This window comes from Somniosus microcephalus, unplaced genomic scaffold (genome assembly GCF_052327205.1).
Source record: "Somniosus microcephalus isolate GS21.2 unplaced genomic scaffold, FLI_Smic_1.0 unresolved_chr4, whole genome shotgun sequence".
Taxonomy (NCBI): domain Eukaryota; kingdom Metazoa; phylum Chordata; class Chondrichthyes; order Squaliformes; family Somniosidae; genus Somniosus; species Somniosus microcephalus.
In genome coordinates this window covers 2,025,476-2,050,740 of record NW_028225182.1, presented here as the reverse complement: position 1 = coordinate 2,050,740, position 25,265 = coordinate 2,025,476, and the positions used below count along the sequence as shown (strand labels likewise).

Here is a 25,265-nt window from a genome sequence, read left to right as displayed (position 1 = left end):
TATCCAATCAGTCCCACTCCGCTGCTCTTCCCCCATAGCCCTGCTGACACTCCTGCCAGTGGAAACGGTTTCCCCCTTAATTTTGATCACCTCTATTAAATCTCCCCTGACCAGTGAATAATGGAGCTCAACGCGGGCAAGTGTCAGATCATCCACTTGGGGCCTAGCAAAGATCATTCAGTGTGTTGTCTGAAAACATCATGTGAGAGAATCGTTTTTTTCTGTGAAATAGCCGGTCCCGTTAAATTTTACAAAAGTTGCCCCAGATCGCTGCTCTCTCAAGCAATGAACATTTTAAACCATTCTCCTGAAATGCAATGTGTAAAATCAGATATGGGTTAACAGTTCAGGAGATGCAAAGAGCAAAATAAATGAATGAAGTTTCGACTGTCCCTCAGTAACCATATTATTATGTCTTTCATTCTGCAAAATAAAGATACAGGTTAATTAATGGTGATTAAAGCAGTTCTTATTTATTCACATTAGATGCATGTAATTAATTTAATAAAATTACATCGCATTCATGACTAAGAAACGGTGATATCAAAATTTGTTCCCTAACCGTGAATCGAACCCAGCCTGCAACACTGATAGGGATAAATTATTGAATCATTTAATGGTGCCTCGAAAAATATCACACTACTAAATTAAAATCACTGCTTTAATGTGTTTCGGTGTTGAAGGGGATTGAAAAAAGCCCAGACTGCGCCCGGGGTGAGACAGAGTTCGAACTTACAAAGAAGTTGGTGCTGTGAAGTAACAGCTGGGCGAAAGCTGACACCGATTGAAGGACGAGAAACCGCTCAATATAAAGGATGAGCACACAAACGTTAATTTCTGTATTCTGTGTAAAAGGACTCCCAAATTCTTGAATATACTCAATGACTGAGCATCCACTGCCCTCTGAGGTTGAGAATTGCAAAGATTCACAAGCCTCTGAGTGAAGAAATGTCTCCTCATCTGAGTCTCAAATAGCCGGCCCCTTATCCTGAGACTCTGCCTCCTAGTTCGAGACTCTCCAGCCAGGGGAAACAACCTCTCATCTTCTACCGTTTCATGCCCTCAAAGAAAATTGTACCTTTCAATGACAACACATCTCGTACTTCTGAACTCCAGAGATTATAGGCCCAATCTACTCAATCTCTCCTCATAGGACAATCCAATCATCATTGAAAACAATCAGGTTTGATTCCCAGTCAGGGATTTCAGTTCTGACAAAGACAATTGAAGTCTGTGAGAATCTTATTAATTGTATTAAAACGAACAAAAATGTGTGTTGCACACTGAAGGAAATTGTAACATGTTTGCTGGGTGACAGTCAAACTTAAATAACTTTCTTCATAGATTCATAGATTTATTGCCAAAGGCGATTGTTTCATCCGGCGTTTCCGTAGTGTAGTGGTTATCACGTTCGCCTAACACGCGAAAGGTCCCCGGTTCGAAACCGGGGGGAAACATTTTGTAAATCATGTTCATTTAAATCGTAGAAAAATGGATCAATTCGCATTTGTTATGCAATGTAACAAAGTCCTGTTACATTTGTGTTATTCTGTACAGTTGTACACACACACAGAACACTACGGTTTCGCTCGCTCACTTCCGTTTCCAGCCCTGACCGTGCAGACAGCCCCTCTCAAAGTTGCACATTCCGGCTGCTTTCAGTTGAATTGTGAAAGATTATTCAAGGATCCTGCAGCTTTACCTCGGTTCACAACAGCAGATCTAAGCCCCGTTTCTGCAAACTACAAACCATGTTTTCCAGAATTCCAAGGTGTATACGGAACTCAACCATTAAAATTCCCTTCATTAACCACAGGGGTTCAGGCAATTTTCTATGATTCTATAAAAAGTTATTGAAGTTTGACTGTCATCCGGTATACATGTGAGCAATTCCTGCAGTGTGCAACAAAATGTTGTGGGTTGATTAATGATAATAGAAACAGTTATGAAGTGTCTCACAGACTTCAATGATCCCTTAATACCGTTGGTTAACTAAAATCTATCAATTGCAGGTTAAAATGAGGAATTCATATTGCATCTTTGAAAGAGCTATCCAATCAGTCCCACTCCGCTGCTCTTCTCCCATAGCCCTGCTGACACTCCTGCCAGTGGAAACGGTTTCCCCCTTAATTTTGATCACCTCTATTAAATCTCCCCTGACCAGTGAATAATGGAGCTCAACGCGGGCAAGTGTCAGATCATCCACTTGGGGCCTAGCAAAGATCAGTCAGTGTGTTGTCTGAAAACATCATGTGAGAGAATTGGTTTTTTCTGTGAAATAGCCGGTCCCGATAAATTTTACAAATGTTGCCCCAGATCGCTGCTCTCTCAAGCAATGAACATTTTAAACCATTCTCCTGAAATGCAATGTGTAAAATGAGATATGGGTTAACAGTTCAGGAGATGCAAAGAGCAAAATAAATGTATGAAGTTTCGACTGTCCCTCAGTAACCATATTATTATGTCTTTCATTCCGCAAAATAAAGTTACCGGTTAATTAATGGTGATTAAAGCAGTTCTTATTTATTCACATTAGATGCATGTAATTAATTTAATAAAATTACATCGCATTCATGAATAAGAAACGGTGATATCAAAATTTCTTCCCTAACCGTGAATCGAACCCAGCCTGCAACACTGATAGGAATAAATTATTGAATCATTTAATGGTGCCTCGAAAAATATCAGACTACTAAATTAAAATCACTGCTTTAATGTGTTTCGGTGTTGAAGGGGATTGAAAAAAGCCCAGACTGCGCCCGCGGTGAGACAGAGTTCGAACTTACAAAGAAGTTGGTGCTGTGAAGTAACAGCTGGGCGAAAGCTGACACCGATTGAAGGACGAGAAACCGCTCAATATAAAGGATGAGCTCACAAACGTTAATTTCTGTATTCTGTGTAAAAGGACTCCCAAATTCTTGAATATACTCAATGACTGAGCATCCACTGCCCTCTGAGGTTGAGAATTGCAAAGATTCACAAGCCTCTGAGTGAAGAAATGTCTCCTCATCTGAGTCTCAAATGGCCGGCCCCTTATCCTGAGACTCTGCCTCCTAGTTCGAGACTCTCCAGCCAGGGGAAACAACCTCTCATCTTCTACCGTTTCATGCCCTCCAAGAAAATAGTACCTTTCAATGACAACACATCTCGTACTTCTGAACTCCAGAGATTATAGGCCCAATCTATTCAATCTCTCCTCATAGGACAATCCAATCATCATTGAAAACAATCAGGTTTGATTCCCAGTCAGGGATTTCAGTTCTGACAAAGACAATTGAAGTCTGTGAGAATCTTATTAATTGTATTAAAACGAACAAAAATGTGTGTTGCACACTGAAGGAAATTGTAACATGTTTGCTGGGTGACAGTCAAACTTAAATAACTTTCTTCATAGATTCATAGATTTATTGCCAAAGGCGACTGTTTTATCCGGCGTTTTCGTAGTGTAGTGGTTATCACGTTCGCCTAACATGCGAAAGGTCCCCGGTTCGAAAGCGGGTGGAAACATTTTGTAAATCATGTTCATTTAAATCGTAGAAAAATGGATCAATTCGCATTTGTTATGCAAGGTAACAAAGTCCTGTTACATTTGTGTTATTCTGTACAGTTGTACACACACACAGAACACTACGGTTTCGCTCGCTCACTTCCGTTTCCAGCCCTGACCGTGCAGACAGCCCCTCTCAAAGTTGCACATTCCGGCTGCTTTCAGTTGAATTGTGAAAGATTATTCAAGGATCCTGCAGCTTTACCTCGGTTCACAACAGCAGATCTAAGCCCTGTTTCTGCAAACTACAAACCATGTTTTCCAGAATTCCAAGGTGTATACGGAACTCAACCATTAAAATTCCCTTCATTAACCACAGGGGTTCAGGCAATTTTCTATGATTCTATAAAAAGTTATTGAAGTTTGACTGTCATCCGGTATACATGTTAGCAATTCCTGCAGTGTGCAACAAAATGTTGTGGGTTGATTAATGATAATAGAAACAGTTATGAAGTGTCTCACAGACTTCAATGATCCCTTAATACCGTTGGTTAACTAAAATCTATCAATTGCAGGTTAAAATGAGGAATTCATATTGCATCTTTGAAAGAGCTATCCAATCAGTCCCACTCCGCTGCTCTTCTCCCATAGCCCTGCTGACACTCGTGCCAGTGGAAACGGTTTCCCCCTTAATTTTGATCACCTCTATTAAATCTCCCCTGACCAGTGAATAATGGAGCTCAACGCGGGCAAGTGTCAGATCATCCACTTGGGGCCTAGCAAAGATCAGTCAGTGTGTGGTCTGAAAATATCATGTGAGAGAATCGGTTTTTTCTGTGAAATAGCCGGTCCCGTTAAATTTTACAAATGTTGCCCCAGATCGCTGCTCTCTCAAGCAATGAACATTTTAAACCATTCTCCTGAAATGCAATGTGTAAAATGAGATATGGGTTAACAGTTCAGGAGATGCAAAGAGCAAAATAAATGAATGAAGTTTCGACTGTCCCTCAGTAACCATATTATTATGTCTTTCATTCCGCAAAATAAAGTTACCGGTTAATTAATGGTGATTAAAGCAGTTCTTATTTATTCACATTAGATGCATGTAATTAATTTAATAAAATTACATCGCATTCATGAATAAGAAACGGTGATATCAAAATTTCTTCCCTAACCGTGAATCGAACCCAGCCTGCAACACTGATAGGAATAAATTATTGAATCATTTAATGGTGCCTCGAAAAATATCACACTACTAAATTAAAATCACTGCTTTAATGTGTTTCGGTGTTGAAGGGGATTGAAAAAAGCCCAGACTGCGCCCGCGGTGAGACAGAGTTCGAACTTACAAAGAAGTTGGTGCTGTGAAGTAACAGCTGGGCGAAAGCTGACACCGATTGAAGGACGAGAAACCGCTCAATATAAAGGATGAGCTCACAAACGTTAATTTCTGTATTCTGTGTAAAAGGAATCCCAAATTCTTGAATATACTCAATGACTGAGCATCCACTGCCCTCTGAGGTTGAGAATTGCAAAGATTCACAAGCCTCTGAGTGAAGAAATGTCTCCTCATCTGAGTCTCAAATGGCCGGCCCCTTATCCTGAGACTCTGCCTCCTAGTTCGAGACTCTCCAGCCAGGGGAAACAACCTCTCATCTTCTACCGTTTCATGCCCTCCAAGAAAATAGTACCTTTCAATGACAACACATCTCGTACTTCTGAACTCCAGAGATTATAGGCCCAATCTACTCAATCTCTCCTCATAGGACAATCCAATCATCATTGAAAACATTCAGGTTTGATTCCCAGTCAGGGATTTCAGTTCTGACAAAGACAATTGAAGTCTGTGAGAATCTTATTAATTGTATTAAAACGAACAAAAATGTGTGTTGCACACTGAAGGAAATTGTAACATGTTTGCTGGGTGACAGTCAAACTTAAATAACTTTCTTCATAGATTCATAGATTTATTGCCAAAGGCGACTGTTTTATCCGGCGTTTCTGTAGTGTAGTGTTTATCACGTTCGCCTGACACGCGAAAGGTCACCGGTTCGAAACCGGGCGGAAACATTTTGTAAATCATGTTCATTTAAATCGTAGAAAAATGGATCAATTCGCATTTGTTATGCAATGTAACAAAGTCCTGTTACATTTGTGTTATTCTGTACAGTTGTACACACACACAGAACACTACGGTTTCGCTCGCTCACTTCCGTTTCCAGCCCTGACCGTGCAGACAGCCCCTCTCAAAGTTCCACATTCCGGCTGCTTTCAGTTGAATTGTGAAAGATTATTCAAGGATCCTGCAGCTTTACCTCGGTTCACAACAGCAGATCTAAGCCCCGTTTCTGCAAACTACAACCCATGTTTTCCACAATTCCAAGGTGTATACGGAACTCAACCATTAAAATTCCCTTCATTAACCACAGGGGTTCAGGCAATTTTCTATGATTCTATAAAAAGTTATTGAAGTTTGACTGTCATCCGGTATACGTGTTAGCAATTCCTGCAGTGTGCAACAAAATGTTGTGGGTTGATTAATGATAATAGAAACAGTTATGAAGTGTCTCACAGACTTCAATGATCCCTTAATACCGTTGGTTAACTAAAATCTATCAATTGCAGGTTAAAATGAGGAATTCATATTGCATCTTTGAAAGAGCTATCCAATCAGTCCCACTCCGCTGCTCTTCTCCCATAGCCCTGCTGACACTCCTGCCAGTGGAAACGGTTTCCCCCTTAATTTTGATCACCTCTATTAAATCTCCCCTGACCAGTGAATAATGGAGCTCAACGCGGGCAAGTGTCAGATCATCCACTTGGGGCCTAGCAAAGATCAGTCAGTGTGTTGTCTGAAAACATCATGTGAGAGAATCGGTTTTTTCTGTGAAATAGCCGGTCCCGTTAAATTTTACAAATGTTGCCCCAGATCGCTGCTCTCTCAAGCAATGAAGATTTTAAACCATTCTCCTGAAATGCAATGTGTAAAATGAGATATGGGTTAACAGTTCAGGAGATGCAAAGAGCAAAATAAATGTATGAAGTTTCGACTGTCCCTCAGTAACCATATTATTATGTCTTTCATTCCGCAAAATAAAGTTACCGGTTAATTAATGGTGATTAAAGCAGTTCTTATTTATTCACATTAGATGCATGTAATTAATTTAATAAAATTACATCGCATTCATGAATAAGAAACGGTGATATCAAAATTTCTTCCCTAACCGTGAATCGAACCCAGCCTGCAACACTGATAGGAATAAATTATTGAATCATTTAATGGTGCCTCGAAAAATATCACACTACTAAATTAAAATCACTGCTTTAATGTGTTTCGGTGTTGAAGGGGATTGAAAAAAGCCCAGACTGCGCCCGCGGTGAGACAGAGTTCGAACTTACAAAGAAGTTGGTGCTGTGAAGTAACAGCTGGGCGAAAGCTGACACCGATTGAAGGACGAGAAACCGCTCAATATAAAGGATGAGCTCACAAACGTTAATTTCTGTATTCTGTGTAAAAGGACTCCCAAATTCTTGAATATACTCAATGACTGAGCATCCACTGCCCTCTGAGGTTGAGAATTGCAAAGATTCACAAGCCTCTGAGTGAAGAAATGTCTCCTCTTCTGAGTCTCAAATGGCCGGCCCCTTATCCTGAGACTCTGCCTCCTAGTTCGAGACTCTCCAGCCAGGGGAAATAACCTCTCATCTTCTACCGTTTCATGCCTCCAAGAAAATTGTACCTTTCAATGACAACACATCTCGTACTTCTGAACTCCAGAGATTATAGGCCCAATCTACTCAATCTCTCCTCATAGGACAATCCAATAATCATTGAAAACAATCAGGTTTGATTCCCAGTCAGGGATTTCAGTTCTGACAAAGACAATTGAAGTCTGTGAGAATCTTATTAATTGTATTAAAACGAACAAAAATGTGTTTTGCACACTGAAGGAAATTGTAAAATGTTTGCTGGGTGACAGTCAAACATAAATAACTTTCTTCATAGATTCATAGATTTATTGCCAAAGGCGACTGTTTTATCCAGCGTTTCCGTAGTGTAGTGGTTATCACGTTCGCCTAACACGCAAAAGGTCCCTGGTTCAAAACCGGGCGGAAACACTTTGTAAATCATGTTCATTTAAATCGTAGAAAAATGGATCAATTCGCATTTGTTATGCAATGTTACAAAGTCCTGTTACATTTGTGTTATTCTGTACAGTTGTGCACACACACAGAACACTACGGTTTCGCTCGCTCACTTCCGTTTCCAGCCCTGACCGTGCAGACAGCCCCTCTCAAAGTTGCACATTCCGGCTGCTTTCAGTTGAATTGTGAAAGATTATTCAAGGATCCTGCAGCTTTACCTCGGTTCACAACAGCAGATCTAAGCCCCGTTTCTGCAAACTACAAACCATGTTTTCCAGAATTCCAAGGTGTATACGGAACTCAACCATTAAAATTCCCTTCATTAACCACAGGGGTTCAGGCAATTTTCTATGATTCTATAAAAAGTTATTGAAGTTTGACTGTCATCCGGTATACATGTTAGCAATTCCTGCAGTGTGCAACAAAATGTTGTGGGTTGATTAATGATAATAGAAACAGTTATGAAGTGTCTCACAGACTTCAATGATCCCTTAATACCGTTGGTTAACTAAAATCTATCAAATGCAGGTTAAAATGAGGAATTCATATTGCATCATTGAAAGAGCTATCCAATCAGTCCCACTCCGCTGCTCTTCCCCCATAGCCCTGCTGACACTCCTGCCAGTGGAAACGGTTTCCCACTTAATTTTGATCACCTCTATTAAATCTCCCCTGACCAGTGAATAATGGAGCTCAACGCGGGCAAGTGTCAGATCATCCACTTGGGGCCTAGCAAAGATCAGTCAGTGTGTGGTCTGAAAACATCATGTGAGAGAATCGGTTTTTTCTGTGAAATAGCCGGTCCCGTTAAATTTTACAAATGTTGCCCCAGATCGCTGCTCTCTCAAGCAATGAACATTTTAAACCATTCTCCTGAAATGCAATGTGTAAAATGAGATATGGGTTAACAGTTCAGGAGATGCAAAGAGCAAAATAAATGAATGAAGTTTCGACTGTCCCTCAGTAACCATATTATTATGTCTTTCATTCCGCAAAATAAAGTTACCGGTTAATTAATGGTGATTAAAGCAGTTCTTATTTATTCTCATTAGATGCATGTAATTAATTTAATAAAATTACATCGCATTCATGAATAAGAAACGGTGATATCAAAATTTCTTCCCTAACCGTGAATCGAACCCAGCCTACAACACTGATAGGAATAAATTATTGAATCATTTAATGGTGCCTCGAAAAATATCACACTACTAAATTAAAATCACTGCTTTAATGTGTTTCGGTGTTGAAGGGGATTGAAAAAAGCCCAGACTGCGCCCGCGGTGAGACAGAGTTCGAACTTACAAAGAAGTTGGTGCTGTGAAGTAACAGCTGGGCGAAAGCTGACACCGATTGAAGGACGAGAAACCGCTCAATATAAAGGATGAGCTCACAAACGTTAATTTCTGTATTCTGTGTAAAAGGACTCCCAAATTCTTGAATATACTCAATGACTGAGCATCCACTGCCCTCTGAGGTTGAGAATTGCAAAGATTCACAAGCCTCTCAGTGAAGAAATGTCTCCTCATCTGAGTCTCAAATGGCCGGCCCCTTATCCTGAGACTCTGCCTCCTAGTTCGAGACTCTCCAGCCAGGGGAAACAACCTCTCATCTTCTACCGTTTCATGCCCTCCAAGAAAATAGTACCTTTCAATGACAACACATCTCGTACTTCTGAACTCCAGAGATTATAGGCCCAATCTACTCAATCTCTCCTCATAGGACAATCTAATCATCATTGAAAACAATCAGGTTTGATTCCCAGTCAGGGATTTCAGTTCTGACAAAGACAATTGAAGTCTGTGAGAATCTTATTAATTGTATTAAAACGAACAAAAATGTGTGTTGCACACTGAAGGAAATTGTAACATGTTTGCTGGGTGAGAGTCAAACTTAAATAACTTGATTCATAGATTTATTGCCAAAGGCGACTGTTTTATCCAGCGTTTCCGTAGTGTAGTGGTTATCACGTTCGCCTAACACGCGAAAGGTCCCCGGTTCGAAACCGGGCGGAAACATTTTGTAAATCATGTTCATTTAAATCGTAGAAAAATGGATCAATTCGCATTTGTTATGCAATGTAACAAAGTCCTGTTACATTTGTGTTATTCTGTACAGTTGTACACACACACAGAACACTACGGTTTCGCTCGCTCACTTCCGTTTCCAGCCCTGACCGTGCAGACAGCCCCTCTCAAAGTTCCACATTCCGGCTGCTTTCAGTTGAATTGTGAAAGATTATTCAAGGATCCTGCAGCTTTACCTCGGTTCACAACAGCAGATCTAAGCCCCGTTTCTGCAAACTACAAACCATGTTTTCCAGAATTCCAAGGTGTATACGGAACTTAACCATTAAAATTCCCTTCATTAACCACAGGGGTTCAGGCAACTTTCTATGATTCTATAAAAAGTTATTGAAGTTTGACTGTCATCCGGTATACGTGTTAGCAATTCCTGCAGTGTGCAACAAAATGTTGTGGGTTGATTAATGATAATAGAAACAGTTATGAAGTGTCTCACAGACTTCAATGATCCCTTAATACCGTTGGTTAACTAAAATCTATCAATTGCAGGTTAAAATGAGGAATTCATTTTGCGACTTTGAAAGAGCTATCCAATCAGTCCCACTCCGCTGCTCTTCCCCCATAGCCCTGCTGACACTCCTGCCAGTGGAAACGGTTTCCCCCTTAATTTTGATCACCTCTATTAAATCTCCCCTGACCAGTGAATAATGGAGCTCAACGCGGGCAAGTGTCAGATCATCCACTTGGGGCCTAGCAAAGATCAGTCAGTGTGTTGTCTGAAAACATCATGTGAGAGAATCGGTTTTTTCTGTGAAATAGCCGGTCCCGTTAAATTTTACAAATGTTGCCCCAGATCGCTGCTCTCTCAAGCAATGAACATTTTAAACCATTCTCCTGAAATGCAATGTGTAAAATGAGATATGGGTTAACAGTTCAGGAGATGCAAAGAGCAAAATAAATGAATGAAGTTTCGACTGTCCATCAGTAACCATATTATTATGTCTTTCATTCCGCAAAATAAAGTTACCGGTTAATTAATGGTGATTAAAGCAGTTCTTATTTATTCACATTAGATGCATGTAATTAATTTAATAAAATTACATCGCATTCATGAATAAGAAACGGTGATATCAAAATTTCTTCCCTAACCGTGAATCGAACCCAGCCTGCAACACTGATAGGAATAAATTATTGAATCATTTAATGGTGCCTCGAAAAATATCACACTACTAAATTAAAATCACTGCTTTAATGTGTTTCGGTGTTGAAGGGGATTGAAAAAAGCCCAGACTGCGCCCGCGGTGAGACAGAGTTCGAACTTACAAAGAAGTTGGTGCTGTGAAGTAACAGCTGGGCGAAAGCTGACACCGATTGAAGGACGAGAAACCGCTCAATATAAAGGATGAGCTCACAAACGTTAATTTCTGTATTCTGTGTAAAAGGACTCCCAAATTCTTGAATATACTCAATGACTGAGCATCCACTGCCCTCTGAGGTTGAGAATTGCAAAGATTCACAAGCCTCTGAGTGAAGAAATATCTCCTCATCTGAGTCTCAAATAGCCGGCCCCTTATCCTGAGACTCTGCCTCCTAGTTCGAGACTCTCCAGCCAGGGGAAACAACCTCTCATCTTCTACCGTTTCATGCCCTCCAAGAAAATTGTACCTTTCAATGACAACACATCTCGTACTTCTGAACTCCAGAGATTATAGGCCCAATCTACTCAATCTCTCCTCATAGGACAATCCAATCATCATTGAAAACAATCAGGTTTGATTCCCAGTCAGGGATTTCAGTTCTGACAAAGACAATTGAAGTCTGTGAGAATCTTATTAATTGTATTAAAACGAACAAAAATGTGTGTTGCACACTGAAGGAAATTGTAACATGTTTGCTGGGTGACAGTCAAACTTAAATAACTTTCTTCATAGATTCATAGATTTATAGCCAAAGGCGACTGTTTTATCCGGCGCTTCCGTAGTGTAGTGGTTATCACGTTCGCCTAACACGCGGCAGGTCCCCGGTTCGAAAGCGGGCCGCAACATTTTGTAAATCATGTTCATTTATGTCGGAGAGAAATGGATCAATTCGCATTTGTTATGCAATGTAACAAAGTCCTGTTACATTTGTGTTATTCTGTACAGTTCTGCACACACACAGAACACTACGGTGTCGCTCGCTCACTTCCGTTTCCGGACCTGACCGTGCAGACAGCCCCTCTCAAAGCTGCACATTCCGGCTGCTTTCAGTTGAATTGTGAAAGATTATTCAAGGATCCTGCAGCTTTACCTCGGTTCACAACAGCAGATCTAAGCCGCGTTTCTGCAAACTACAAACCATGTTTTCCAGAATTCCAAGGTGTATACGGAACTCAACCATTAAACTTCCCTTCATTAACCTCAGGGGTTCAGGTAATTTTCTATGATTCTATAACAAGTTATTAAAGTTTGACTGTCATCCGTTATACATGTTAGCAATTCCTGCAGTGTTCAACAAAATGTTGTGGGTGGATTATTGATAATAGAAACAATTATGAAGTGTCTCACAGACTTCAATGATCCCTTAATTACGTTGGTTAACTAAAATCCATCAATCGCAGATTACAATGAGCAATTCATGATGCATCTTTGAACGAGCTATCCAATCAGTCCCACTCCGCAGGTCGTCCCCCATAGCCCTGCTGACACTCCTGCCAGTGGAAACTTTTTCCCCCATAATTTTGATCACCTCTATTAAATCTCCCCTGACCAGTGATTAATGGAGTTCAACGCGTTCAAGTGTCAGATCATCCACTTGGGGCCCAGCAAAGATTGGTCAGTGTGTGGTCTGAAAACATCATGTGAGAGAATAGGTTTTTTCTGTGAAATAGCCGGTCCCGATAAATTTTACAAATCTTGCCCCAGATCGCTGATCTCTCAAGCAATGAAGATGTTAAACTATTCTCCTAAAATGCAATGTGTAAAATGAGATATGGGTTAACGGTTCAGGAGAAGCAAAGAGCAAAATGAATGAATGAAGTTTCGACTGTCCCTCAGTAACGATATTATCATGTCTTTCATTCTGCAAAATAAAGTTACCGGTTAATTAATGGTGATTATAGCAGTTCTTATTGATTCACATTAGATGTATGTAATTAATTTAATAAAATTACATTGCATTCATGAATAAGAAACGGTGATATCAAAATTTCTTCTCTAACCGGGAATCGAACCCAGCTCGCAACACTGATAGGAATACGTTATTGAATCATTTAATGGTGCCTCGAAAAATGTCACGCCGCGAAATTAAAATCACTGCTTTAATGTGTTTCGGTGTTGAAGGGGATTGAAAAAAGCCCAGACTGCGCCTGCGGTGAGACAGAGTTCGAACTTACAAAGAAGTTAGTGCTGCGAAGTAACCGCTGAGCGAAAGCTGACACCGATTAAAGGACGAGAAACCGCTCAATATAAAGGATGAGCTCACAAACGTTAATTTCTGTATTCTGTGTAAAAGGACTCCCAAATTCTTGAATATACTCAATGACTGAGCATCCACTGCCCTCTGAGGTTGAGAATTGCAAAGATTCACAAGCCTCTGAGTGAGGAAATGTCTCCTCATCTGAGTCTCAAATGGCCGGCCCCTTATCCTGAGACTCTGCCTCCTAGTTCGAGACTCTCCAGCCAGGGGAAACAACCTCTCATCTTCTACCGTTTCATGCCCTCCAAGAAAATTGTACCTTTCAATGACAACACATCTCGTACTTCTGAACTCCAGAGATTATAGGCCCAATCTACTCAATCTCTCCTCATAGGACAATCCAATCATCATTGAAAACAATCAGGTTTGATTCCCAGTCAGGGATTTCAGTTCTGACAAAGACAATTGAAGCCTGTGAAAATCTTATTAATTGTATTAAAACGAACAAAAATGTGTGTTGCACACTGAAGGAAATTGTAACATGTTTGCTGGGTGACAGTCAAACTTAAATAACTTTCTTCATAGATTCATAGATGTATTGCCAAAGGCGACTGTTTTATTCGGCGTTTCCGTAGTGTAGTGGTTATCACGTTCGCCTAACACGCGAAAGGTCCCCGGTTCGAAACCGGGCGGAAACATTTTGTAAATCATGTTCATTCAAATCGTAGAAAAATGGATCAATTCGCATTTGTTATGCAATGTAACAAAGTCCTGTTACATTTGTGTTATTCTGTACAGTTGTACACACACACAGAACACTACGGTTTCGCTCGCTCACTTCCGTTTCCAGCCCTGACCGTGCAGACAGCCCCTCTCAAAGTTGCACATTCCGGCTGCTTTCAGTTGAATTGTGAAAGATTATTCAAGGATCCTGCAGCTTTTCCTCGGTTCACAACAGCAGATCTAAGCCCCGTTTCTGCAAACTACAAACCATGTTTTCCAGAATTCCAAGGTGTATACGGAACTCAACCATTAAAATTCCCTTCATGAACCACAGGGGTTCAGGCAATTTTCTATGATTCTATAAAAAGTTATTGAAGTTTGACTGTCATCCGGTATACATGTTAGCAATTCCTGCAGTGTGCAACAAAATGTTGTGGGTTGATTAATGATAATAGAAACAGTTATGAAGTGTCTCACAGACTTCAATGATCCCTTAATACCGTTGGTTAACTAAAATCTATCAATTGCAGGTTAAAATGAGGAATTCATATTGCATCTTTGAAAGAGCTATCCAATCAGTCCCACTCCGCTGCTCTTCCCCCATAGCCCTGCTGACACTCCTGCCAGTGGAAACGGTTTCCCCCTTAATTTTGATCACCTCTATTAAATCTCCCCTGACCAGTGAATAATGGAGCTCAACGCGGGCAAGTGTCAGATCATCCACTTGGGGCCTAGCAAAGATCAGTCAGTGTGTGGTCTGAAAACATCATGTGAGAGAATCGGTTTTTTCTGTGAAATAGCCGGTCCCGTTAAATTTTACAAATGTTGCCCCAGATCGCTGCTCTCTCAAGCAATGAACATTTTAAACCATTCTCCTGAAATGCAATGTGTAAAATGAGATATGGGTTAACAGTTCAGGAGATGCAAAGAGCAAAATAAATGAATGAAGTTTCGACTGTCCCTCAGTAACCATATTATTATGTCTTTCATTCCGCAAAATAAAGTTACCGGTTAATTAATGGTGATTAAAGCAGTTCTTATTTATTCACATTAGATGCATGTAATTAATTTAATAAAATTACATCGCATTCATGAATAAGAAACGGTGATATCAAAATTTCTTCCCTAACCGTGAATCGAACCCAGCCTGCAACACTGATAGGAATAAATTATTGAATCATTTAATGGTGCCTCGAAAAATATCACACTACTAAATTAAAATCACTGCTTTAATGTGTTTCGGTGTTGAAGGGGATTGAAAAAAGCCCAGACTGCGCCCGCGGTGAGACAGAGTTCGAACTTACAAAGAAGTTGGTGCTGTGAAGTAACAGCTGGGCGAAAGCTGACACCGATTGAAGGACGAGAAACCGCTCAATATAAAGGATGAGCTCACAAACGTTAATTTCTGTATTCTGTGTAAAAGGACTCCCAAATTCTTGAATATACTCAATGACTGAGCATCCACTGCCCTCTGAGGTTGAGAATTGCAAAGATTCACAAGCCTCTGAGTGAAGAAATGTCTCCTCATCTGAGTCTCAAATGGCCGGCCCCTTATCCTGAGACTCTGCCTCCTAGTTCGAGACTCTCCAGCCAGGGGAAACAACCTCTCATCTTCTACCGTTTCATGCCCTCCAAGAAATTTGTACCTTTCAATGACAACACATCTCGTACTTCTGAACTCCAGAGATTATAGGCCCAATCTACTCAATCTCTCCTCATAGGACAATCCAATCATCATTGAAAACAATCAGGTTTGATTCCCAGTCAGGGATTTCAGTTCTGACAAACACAATTGAAGTCTGTGAGAATCTTATTAATTGTATTAAAACGAACAAAAATGTGTGTTGCACACTGAAGGAAATTGTAACATGTTTGCTGGGTGACAGTCAAACTTAAATAACTTCCTTCATAGATTCATAGATTTATAGCCAAAGGCGACTGTTTTATCCAGCGCTTCCGTAGTGTAGTGGTTATCACGTTCGCCTAATACGCGGCAGGTCCCCGGTTCGAAACAGGGCCGCAACATTTTGTAAATCATGTTCATTTATGTCGGAGAGAAATGGATCAATTCGCATTTGTTATGCAATGTAACAAAGTCCTGTTACATTTGTGTTATTCTGTACAGTTCTGCACACACACAGAACACTACGGTGTCGCTCGCTCACTTCCTTTTCCGGACCTGACCGTGCAGACAGCCCCTCTCAAAGCTGCACATTCCGGCTGCTTTCAGTTGAATTGTGAAAGATTATTCAAGGATCCTGCAGCTTTACCTCGGTTCACAACAGCAGATCTAAGCCGCGTTTCTGCAAACTACAAACCATGTTTTCCAGAATTCCAAGGTGTATACGGAACTCAAACATTAAACTTCCCTTCATTAACCACAGGGGTTCAGGCAATTTTCTCTGATTATATAAAACGTTATTAAAGTTTGACTGTCATCCGTTATACATGTTAGCAATTCCTGCAGTGTGCAACAAAATGTTGTGGGTGGATTATTGATAATAGAAACAATTATGAAGTGTCTCACAGACTTCAATGATCCCTTAATAACGTTGGTTAACTAAAATCCATCAATCGCAGATTAAAATGAGTATTTCATGATGCATCTTTGAACGAGCTATCCAATCAGTCCCACTCCACAGGTCGTCCCCCATAGCCCTGCTGACACTCCTGCCAGTGGAACCTTTTTCCCCCATAATTTTGATCACCTCTATTAAATCTCCCCTGACCAGTGATTAATGGAGTTCAACGCGTTCAAGTGTCAGATCATCCACTTGGGGCCCAGCAAAGATTGGTCAGTGTGTGGTCTGAAAACATCATGTGAGAGAATAGGTTTTTTCTGTGAAATAGCCGGTCCCGATAAATTTTACAAATCTTGCCCCAGATCGCTGATCTCTCAAGCAATGAAGATGTTAAACTATTCTCCTAAAATGCAATGTGTGAAATGAGATATGGGTTAACGGTTCAGGAGAAGCAAAGAGCAAAATGAATGAATGAAGTTTCGACTGTCCCTCAGTAACGATATTATCATGTCTTTCATTCTGCAAAATAAAGTTACCGGTTAATTAATGGTGATTATAGCAGTTCTTATTGATTCACATTAGATGTATGTAATTAATTTAATAAAATTACATTGCATTCATGAATAAGAAATGGTGATATCAAAATTTCTTCTCTAACCGGGAATCGAACCCAGCTCGCAACACTGATAGGAATACGTTATTGAATCATTTAATGGTGCCTCGAAAAATGTCACGCCGCTAAATTAAAATCACTGCTTTAATGTGTTTCGGTGTTGAAGGGGATTGAAAAAAGCCCAGACTGCGCCTGCGGTGAGACAGAGTTCGAACTTACAAAGAAGTTAGTGCTGCGAAGTAACCGCTGAGCGAAAGCTGACACCGATTAAAGGACGAGAAACCGCTCAATATAAAGGATGAGCTCACAAACGTTAATTTCTGTATTCTGTGTAAAAGGACTCCCAAATCCTTGAATATACTCAATGACTGAGCATCCACTGCCCTCGGTGGTTGAGAATTGCAAAGATTCACAAGCCTCTGAGTGAAGAAATGTCTCCTCATCTGACTCTCAAATGGCCGGCCCCTTATCCTGAGACTCTGCCTCCTAGTTCGAGACTCTCCAGCCAGGGGAAACAACCTCTCCTCTTCTACCGTTTCATGCCCTCCAAGAAAATTGTACCTTTCAATGACAACACATCTCGTACTTCTGAACTCCAGAGATTATAGGCACAATCTACTCAATCTCTCCTCATAGGACAATCCAATCATCATTGAAAACAATCAGGTTTGATTCCCAGTCAGGGATTTCAGTTCTGACAAAGACAATTGAAGTCTGTGAGAATCTTATTAATTGTATTAAAACGAACAAAAATGTGTGTTGCACACTGAAGGAAATTGTAACTTGTTTGCTGGGTGACAGTCAAACTTAAATAACTTTCTTCATAGATTCATAGATTTATTCCCACAGGCGACTGCTTTATCCGGCGTTTCCGTAGTGTAGTGGTTATCACGTTCGCCTAACACGCGAAAGGTCCCCGGTTCGAAACCGGGCGGAAAAATTTTATAAATCATGTTCATTTAAATCGTAGAAAAATGGATCAATTCGCATTTGTTATGCAATGTAACAAAGTCCTATTACATTTGTGTTATTCTGTACAGTTGTACACACACACAGAACACTACGGTTTCGCTCGCTCACTTCCGTTTCCAGCCCTGACCGTGCAGACAGCCCCTCTCAAAGTTGCACATTCCGGCTGCTTTCAGTTGAATTGTGAAAGATTATTCAAGGATCCTGCAGCTTTACCTCGGTTCACAACAGCAGATCTAAGCCCCGTTTCTGCAAACTACAAACCATGTTTTCCAGAATTCCAAGGTGTATACGGAACTCAACCATTAAAATTCCCTTCATTAACCACAGGGGTTCAGGCAATTTTCTATGATTCTATAAAAAGTTATTGAAGTTTGACTGTCATCCGGTATACATGTTAGCAATTCCTGCAGTGTGCAACAAAATGTTGTGGGTTGATTAATGATAATAGAAACAGTTATGAAGTGTCTCACAGACTTCAATGATCCCTTAATACCGTTGGTTAACTAAAATCTATCAATTGCAGGTTAAAATGAGGAATTCATATTGCATCTTTGAAAGAGCTATCCAATCAGTCCCACTCCGCTGCTCTTCCCCCATAGCCCTGCTGACACTCCTGCCAGTGGAAACGGTTTCCCCCTTAATTTTGATCACCTCTATTAAATCTCCCCTGACCAGTGAATAATGGAGCTCAACGCGGGCAAGTGTCAGATCATCCACTTGGGGCCTAGAAAAGATCAGTCAGTGTGTGGTCTGAAAACATCATGTGAGAGAATCGGTTTGTTCTGTGAAATAGCTGGTCCCGTTAAATTTTACAAATGTTGCCCCAGATCGCTGCTCTCTCAAGCAATGAACATTTTAAACCATTCTCCTGAAATGCAATGTGTAAAATGAGATATGGGTTAACAGTTCAGGAGACGCAAAGAGCAAAATAAATGAATGAAGTTTCGACTGTCCCTCAGTAACCATATTATTACGTCTTTCATTCCGCAAAATAAAGTTACCGGTTAATTAATGGTGATTAAAGCAGTTCTTATTTATTCACATTAGATGCATGTAATTAATTTAATAAAATTACATCGCATTCATGAATAAGAAACGGTGATATCAAAATTTCTTCCCTAACCGTGAATCGAACCCAGCCTGCAAAACTGATAGGAATAAATTATTGAATCATTTAATGGTGCCTCGAAAAATATCACACTACGAAATTAAAATCACTGCTATAATGTGTTTCGGTGTTGAAGGGGATTGAAAAAAGCCCAGACTGCGCCCGCGGTGAGACAGAGTTCGAACTTACAAAGAAGTTGGTGCTGCGAAGTAACCGCCAAGCGAAAGCTGACAACGATTAAAGAAGGAGACAGCGCTCAATATAAAGGAAGAGCTCACAAACGTTAACGTTCTGTATTCTATGTAAAAGGACTCTCAAATCCTTGAATATACTCAATGACTGAGCATCCACTGCCCTCTGAGGTTGAGAATTGCAAAGATCACAAGCCTCTGAGTGAAGAAATGTCTCCTCATCTGAGTCTCAAATAGACGGCCCCTAATCCTCAGACTCTGCCCCCCAGTTCTAGACTCTCCAGCCAGGGGAAACAACCTCTCAGCTTCTATCCTTTCAAGCCCTCCAAGAAAATTATACCTTTCAATGAGAACTCCTCTCGTTCTTCTGAACTCCAGAGATTATAGGCCCAATCTGTTCAATCTCTCCTCATAGGACAATCCAATCATCATTGAAAACAATCAGGTTTGATTCCCAGTCAGGGATTTCAGTTCTGACAAAGACCATTGAAGTCTGTGAGAATCTTAATAATTGTATAAAAACCAACAAAAATGTGTGTTGCACACTGAAGGAAATTGTAACATGTTTGCTGGGTGACAGTCAAACTTTAATAACTTTCGTCAGAGATTCATAGATTTATAACAAAAGGCGACTGATTTCTCCGGCGTTTACGTAGTGTAGTGGTTATCACGTTCGCCTAACACGCGAAAAGTCCCCGGTTCGAAGCCGGGAGGAAACATTTTGTAAATCATGTTCATTTAAATCGTAGAAAAATGGATCAATTCCCATTTCTTATGCAAAGTAACAAAGTCCTGTTACAGTTGTGTTATTCTGTACAGTTCTGCACACACACAGAACACTACGGTGTCGCTCGCTCACTTCCGTTTCCAGCCCTGACCGTGCAGACAGCCCCTCTCAAAGCTACACAATCCGGCTGCTTTCAGTTGAATTGTGAAAGATTATTCAAGGATCCTGCAGCTTTACTTCGGTTCACAACAGCAGATCGAAGCCGCGTTGCTGCAAACAACAAACCATGTTTTCCAGAATTCCAAGGTGTATACGGAACTCAACCATTAAAATTCCCTTCATTAACCTCAGGGGTTCAGGTAATTTTCCATGATTCTATAACAAGTTATTGAAGTTTGACTGTCATCCGGTATACATGTTAGCAATTCCTGCAGTGTGCAACAAAATGTTGTGGGTTGATTAATGATAATAGAAACAATAATGAAGTGTCTCACAGACTTCAATGATTCCTTAATACCGTTGGTTGACTAAAAGCTATCACTCGCAGGTTAAAATGAGCAATTCATGATGCATCTTTGAAAGAGCTATCCAATCAGCCCCACTCCGCTGCTCTTCCCCCATAGCCCTGCTGACACTCCTGCCAGTGGAAACTGTTTCCCCCATAATTTTGATCACCTCTATTAAATCTCCCCTGACCAGTGATTAATGGAGTTCAACGCGGGCAAGTATCAGATCATCCACTTGGGGCCGAGCAAAGATCGGTCAGTGTGTGGTCTGAAAACATCATGTGAGAGAATAGGTTTTTTCTGTGAAGTAGCCGGTCCTGTTAAATTTTACAAATGTTGCCCCAGATCGCTGCTCTCTCAAGCAATGAACATTTTAAACCATTCTCCTAAAATGCAATGTGTAAAATGAGATATGAGTTATCAGTTCAGGAGATGCAAAGAGCAAAATAAATGAATGAAGTTTCGACTGTCCCTCAGTAACCATATTATCATGTCTTTCATTCTGCAAAATAAAGTTACCGGTTAATTAATGGTGATTAAAGCAGTTCTTATTTATTCACATTAGATGCATGTAATTAATTTAATAAAATTACATCGCATTCATGAATAGGAAACGGTGATATCAAAATTTCTTCCCTAACCGGGAATCGAACCCAGCTCGCGATACTGATAGGAATACGTTATTGAATCATTTGATGGTGCCTCAAAAAATATCACACTGCTAAATTAAAATCACTGCTTTAATGTGTTTCGGTGTTGAAGGGGATTGAAAAAAGCCCAGACTGCGCCCGCGATGAGACAGAGTTCGAACTTACAAAGAAGTTGGTGCTGTGAAGTAATAGCTGGGCGAAAGCTGACACCGATTGAAGGACGAGAAACCGCTCAATGTAAAGGATGAGCTCACAAACGTTAATTTCTGTGTTCTGTGTAAAAGGACTCCCATATTCTTGAATATACTCAATGACTGAGCATCCACTGCCCTCTGAGGTTGAGAATTGCAAAGATTCACAAGCCTCTGAGTGAAGAAATGTCTCCTCATCTGAGTCTCAAATGGCCGGCCCCTTATCCTGAGACTCTGCCTTCTAGTTCGAGACTCCCCAGCCAGGGGAAACAACCTCTCATCTTCTAACCGTTTCAAGCCCTCCAAGAAAATTGTACCTTTCAATGACAACACATCTCGTACTTCTGAACTCCAGAGATTATATGCCCAATCCACTCAATCTCTCCTCATAGGACAATCCTATCATCATTGAAAACAATCAGGTTTGATTCCCAGTCAGGGATTTGAGTTCTGACAAAGACAATTGAAGTCTGTGAGAATCTTAATAATTGTATTAAAACCAACAAAAATGTGTGTTGCACACTGAAGGAAATTGTAACATGTTTGCTGGGTGGCAGTCAAACTTTAAAAACTTTCTTAATAGATTCATAGATTTATAGCAAAAGGCGACTGCTTGATCTAGCGTTTTCGTAGTGTAGTGGTTATCACGTTCGCCTAACACGCGAAATGGTCCCCGGTTCGAAACCGGGCGGAAACATTTTGTAAATCATGTTCATTTAAATCGTAGAAAAATGGATCAATTCGCATTTGTTATGCAATGTTGCAAAGTCCTGTTACATTTGTGTTATTCTGTACAGTTGTGCACACACACAGAACACTACGGTTTCGCTCGCTCACTTCCGTTTCCAGCCCTGACCGTGCAGACAGCCCCTCTCAAAGTTGCACATTCCGGCTGCTTTCAGTTGAATTGTGAAAGATTATTCAAGGATCCTGCAGCTTTACCTCGGTTCACAACAGCAGATCTAAGCCCCGTTTCTGCAAACTACAAACCATGTTTTCCAGAATTCCAAGGTGTATAGGGAACTCAACCATTAAAATTCCATTCATTAACCACAGGGGTTCAGGCAATTTTCTATGATTCTATAAAAAGTTATTGAAGTTTGACTGTCATCCGGTATACATGTTAGCAATTCCTGCAGTGTGCAACAAAATGTTGTGGGTTGATTAATGATAATAGAAACAATTATGAAGTGTCTCACAGACTTCAATGATCCCTTAATACCGTTGGTTAACTACAATCTATCAACATACACTTAAAATTCGTTTAGGTAAATTTTGACAAGGTTTAAAATTTTAAGTTTTACATTTATATTTCAAAGCATTCAATTTGAATTTTAAATCATAGATTCATAGAATCATAGATTGATACGGCACAGAAGGAGCCCATGAAGCCCATTGAGTCTGTGCTGGCACTTTGAAAGAGCTCTTCAAATAATCCCACTCCCCTGATGTTTCACACAGAATCACACAGAAACCCCACAATGCAGATAGAGGCCATTTTGGCCCATCGAGCCTGCACCGACACATGTCCCACCCGATTCCCGTAACCCCTACACGAACACATATCCCACCCTATCCCCGTAACCCCACGTATTTAATCCCCCTAACACTAAGGGTCAATTTAACATAGCCAATCAACCTAACCTGCACACCTGCAAATTTCTCCTTTACAATGATTTATTCAATTCTCTTTTGAAAGTTACTATTGTGTCTGCTCCACCGCCCTTTCAGGCAGCGCATTCCCGATCACAACAACTGGCTGCGGTAAAAAAAACTCCTCATCTCCCCTCTGGTACCTTTTGCCGGTTTGGTTCAATCGATGTCCTCCAGTTACCGACCCTCCTGCCACTGGAAACAGATTCTCCTTATTTACTCTTATCAAAACATCTTGTAAATTTACAAACCTCGATTAAATTTCCTCTTAATCTTCTGCGGAAAAACAATTGCAGCTTCTCAGTCGATCAACATAACTGAAGTCAACTCATCCCTGGGGCCACTCGCTCTTTGTGCTTGTCTCTCTTTTTTGTCTCTCTCTGTCAATCTCTTTGTCCCTGCCTCTCTCTTTGTCCCTATCTCTCTCCTTGTCTCTGCCTCTCTCTTTGTCCCTGTCACTCTCTTTGTCTCTGCCTCCCTCTTTGTCCCTGTCTCTCTATCTGTCTGTCTGTCTCTTTCTCACTCTGTTCACAGTTAGCTTCTAGTTCTGATCAAACACTGCAAGTTTCAGTTCCACGTTAGTGTAGTGGTGAGTATCCCCGCCTGTCACGCGGGAGACCGGGATTCAATTCCACGATGGCAGGTTTTTTTTTAACAACCCCAATTTTTTAATTTCTTCCCAGTTCCTTGAAATGCTCCTTGGAAAAGTTGAACTGAAAAAGTTCAAGTGAAATAATTTTAAAAGATTTACCGACATAAGAAGAACTGTACAAAAACTTCCTGCACCTGTTCCTCGTTGGAATCGTGCTCCCCTCTATTTCCCTCTCACTGTTGTGTGGGGCAGAGAGGAGTCATAACGGCACAGAATGAGACCATTGAATGCTTAATTAAATTCATTTATTTTGAACATGTGACCATTTATTCTTACTTCCGTGGTGTGAAATGTTATTTATTTGGAGATTTCTATTATGCTTATGGGATTCCGTACATAAAGCATCATAGGAATCCCCTGCGTGATTGGTTGGCCTGGCCAATGGATGCTGCCGAACCATGAGCGCCAATGGTATCCGTGGGCCTTTATGCTTGCGTACGCCAGCAGGCCCAAGACCGCAAGAGTGCGAAGCTCCGGAGACACCAGTTAATTGGGATTTGTTTCTCGGTTCGGAGGCGAAAGCCGGCGCCAAACCTCCGATCACAATCTCAAGGCCCATCGTATTTTAGGAGGCTGGTTTAAAATGTTTATTACTTACGACATCAGGAATCTGGGGCAAATTTTGTTCAATATAACCGGGTCGGTTATTGCGCAGAATAAAAATCTTCCACTCGAACATATCCACCCGGGCTCGATTTGGGAACTGTTCATGTAGGAGGCGAACATGATCGTCGCTGCACTATGGAAACCGGTGCGTTAGTGTCCACGGAAAAGCGAATCAGCATCGAGCATAAAATCTGATGGCGATCATTTTCAGATGCAATGCAGTCAGCCATTACATAAATTGAATAATTTTACAGTGAAAAGATTTGGAAGTATTACTCGCATCTGTGCCTTTAGTTAAAGTTTGTGGCGTCTGACTCCCGCTCATGTCTCTGAATAAGAAAGGAGAGGCTTGACATTGACCAGACTGCACTGCGCCTGGTGTTTGTGAACTCATCCTTTTTATTGAACGGTTTCTCATTCATTGACCGGCGTCAGCATCAGCTCAGCGATTACTTCGCAGCACCAACTTAATTGTAAGCTCCAACCTCTCTCACCCCGGGCGTTGCATAGTGATTTTATCGTCATTTTCAATCCCCTTCTTCTGCACCGAAACAAATTGTTGCCGTGATTTTAAAACAATGCTGCGTGATTCATAGCGATCACCTTTAAATGATTCAGAAAACCAGTCCTTTCACCTCCGTAGCACGGGATCGATTCCTGGTAAGAAAAGTAACTTTTATAACACAGTTTTAAAATCAAAATCTGATGAAATTGACTACATTCAGCTGATGGGAAAATTTAGAATTGTTTTAATTACCATTAATTAACCGATAACTTTCTTTTGCAGAATGAATGAATTAATAGCTTTGCACCATTTAAAAAATATTCTGTTTGTCTATTCTCCCTACCACAGTGAATAACCTCACATTTCCCTACATTATACTCCGTCTGCCGCCTTATTGCTTATCACTGAATCTGTCTATATCCCATTGTAGGCTCTTTGTGTCCTCACAGCTTACTTTCCCACCTAGCTTTGTATCATCAGAAAACTTGGATACATTACTCTCTGTCCCTTCATCTAAGTCAGTAATATAGACTGTAAATAGCTGAAGCATGCGCACTTGATCCTTGCGGCACCCGACTAGTTACAGCCTGCCAATC

General features: G+C 40.7%; 8 non-coding genes across 8 annotated transcripts; all 8 read left to right on the top strand.

The window, feature by feature from the left end:
* The first annotated feature begins 1,384 nt into the window (after positions 1 to 1,384).
* trnav-aac (transfer RNA valine (anticodon AAC)) lies at positions 1,385 to 1,457 on the top strand. Its single transcript has one exon. It is a non-coding gene; the product is annotated as a tRNA-Val (tRNA).
* A 1,977-nt stretch (positions 1,458 to 3,434) lies between these two features.
* On the top strand, positions 3,435 to 3,507 carry trnav-aac (transfer RNA valine (anticodon AAC)). The gene has a single exon. It is a non-coding gene; the product is annotated as a tRNA-Val (tRNA).
* A 1,977-nt stretch (positions 3,508 to 5,484) lies between these two features.
* On the top strand, positions 5,485 to 5,557 carry trnav-gac (transfer RNA valine (anticodon GAC)). The gene has a single exon. It is a non-coding gene; the product is annotated as a tRNA-Val (tRNA).
* Positions 5,558 to 7,533: 1,976 nt separating this feature from the next.
* Positions 7,534 to 7,606, top strand: trnav-aac (transfer RNA valine (anticodon AAC)). Its single transcript has one exon. It is a non-coding gene; the product is annotated as a tRNA-Val (tRNA).
* Positions 7,607 to 9,575: 1,969 nt separating this feature from the next.
* On the top strand, positions 9,576 to 9,648 carry trnav-aac (transfer RNA valine (anticodon AAC)). Its single transcript has one exon. It is a non-coding gene; the product is annotated as a tRNA-Val (tRNA).
* A 4,027-nt stretch (positions 9,649 to 13,675) lies between these two features.
* Positions 13,676 to 13,748, top strand: trnav-aac (transfer RNA valine (anticodon AAC)). Its single transcript has one exon. It is a non-coding gene; the product is annotated as a tRNA-Val (tRNA).
* Positions 13,749 to 17,775: 4,027 nt separating this feature from the next.
* On the top strand, positions 17,776 to 17,848 carry trnav-aac (transfer RNA valine (anticodon AAC)). The gene has a single exon. It is a non-coding gene; the product is annotated as a tRNA-Val (tRNA).
* Positions 17,849 to 21,876: 4,028 nt separating this feature from the next.
* trnav-aac (transfer RNA valine (anticodon AAC)) lies at positions 21,877 to 21,950 on the top strand. Its single transcript has one exon. It is a non-coding gene; the product is annotated as a tRNA-Val (tRNA).
* The last annotated feature ends 3,315 nt before the right edge of the window (positions 21,951 to 25,265 follow it).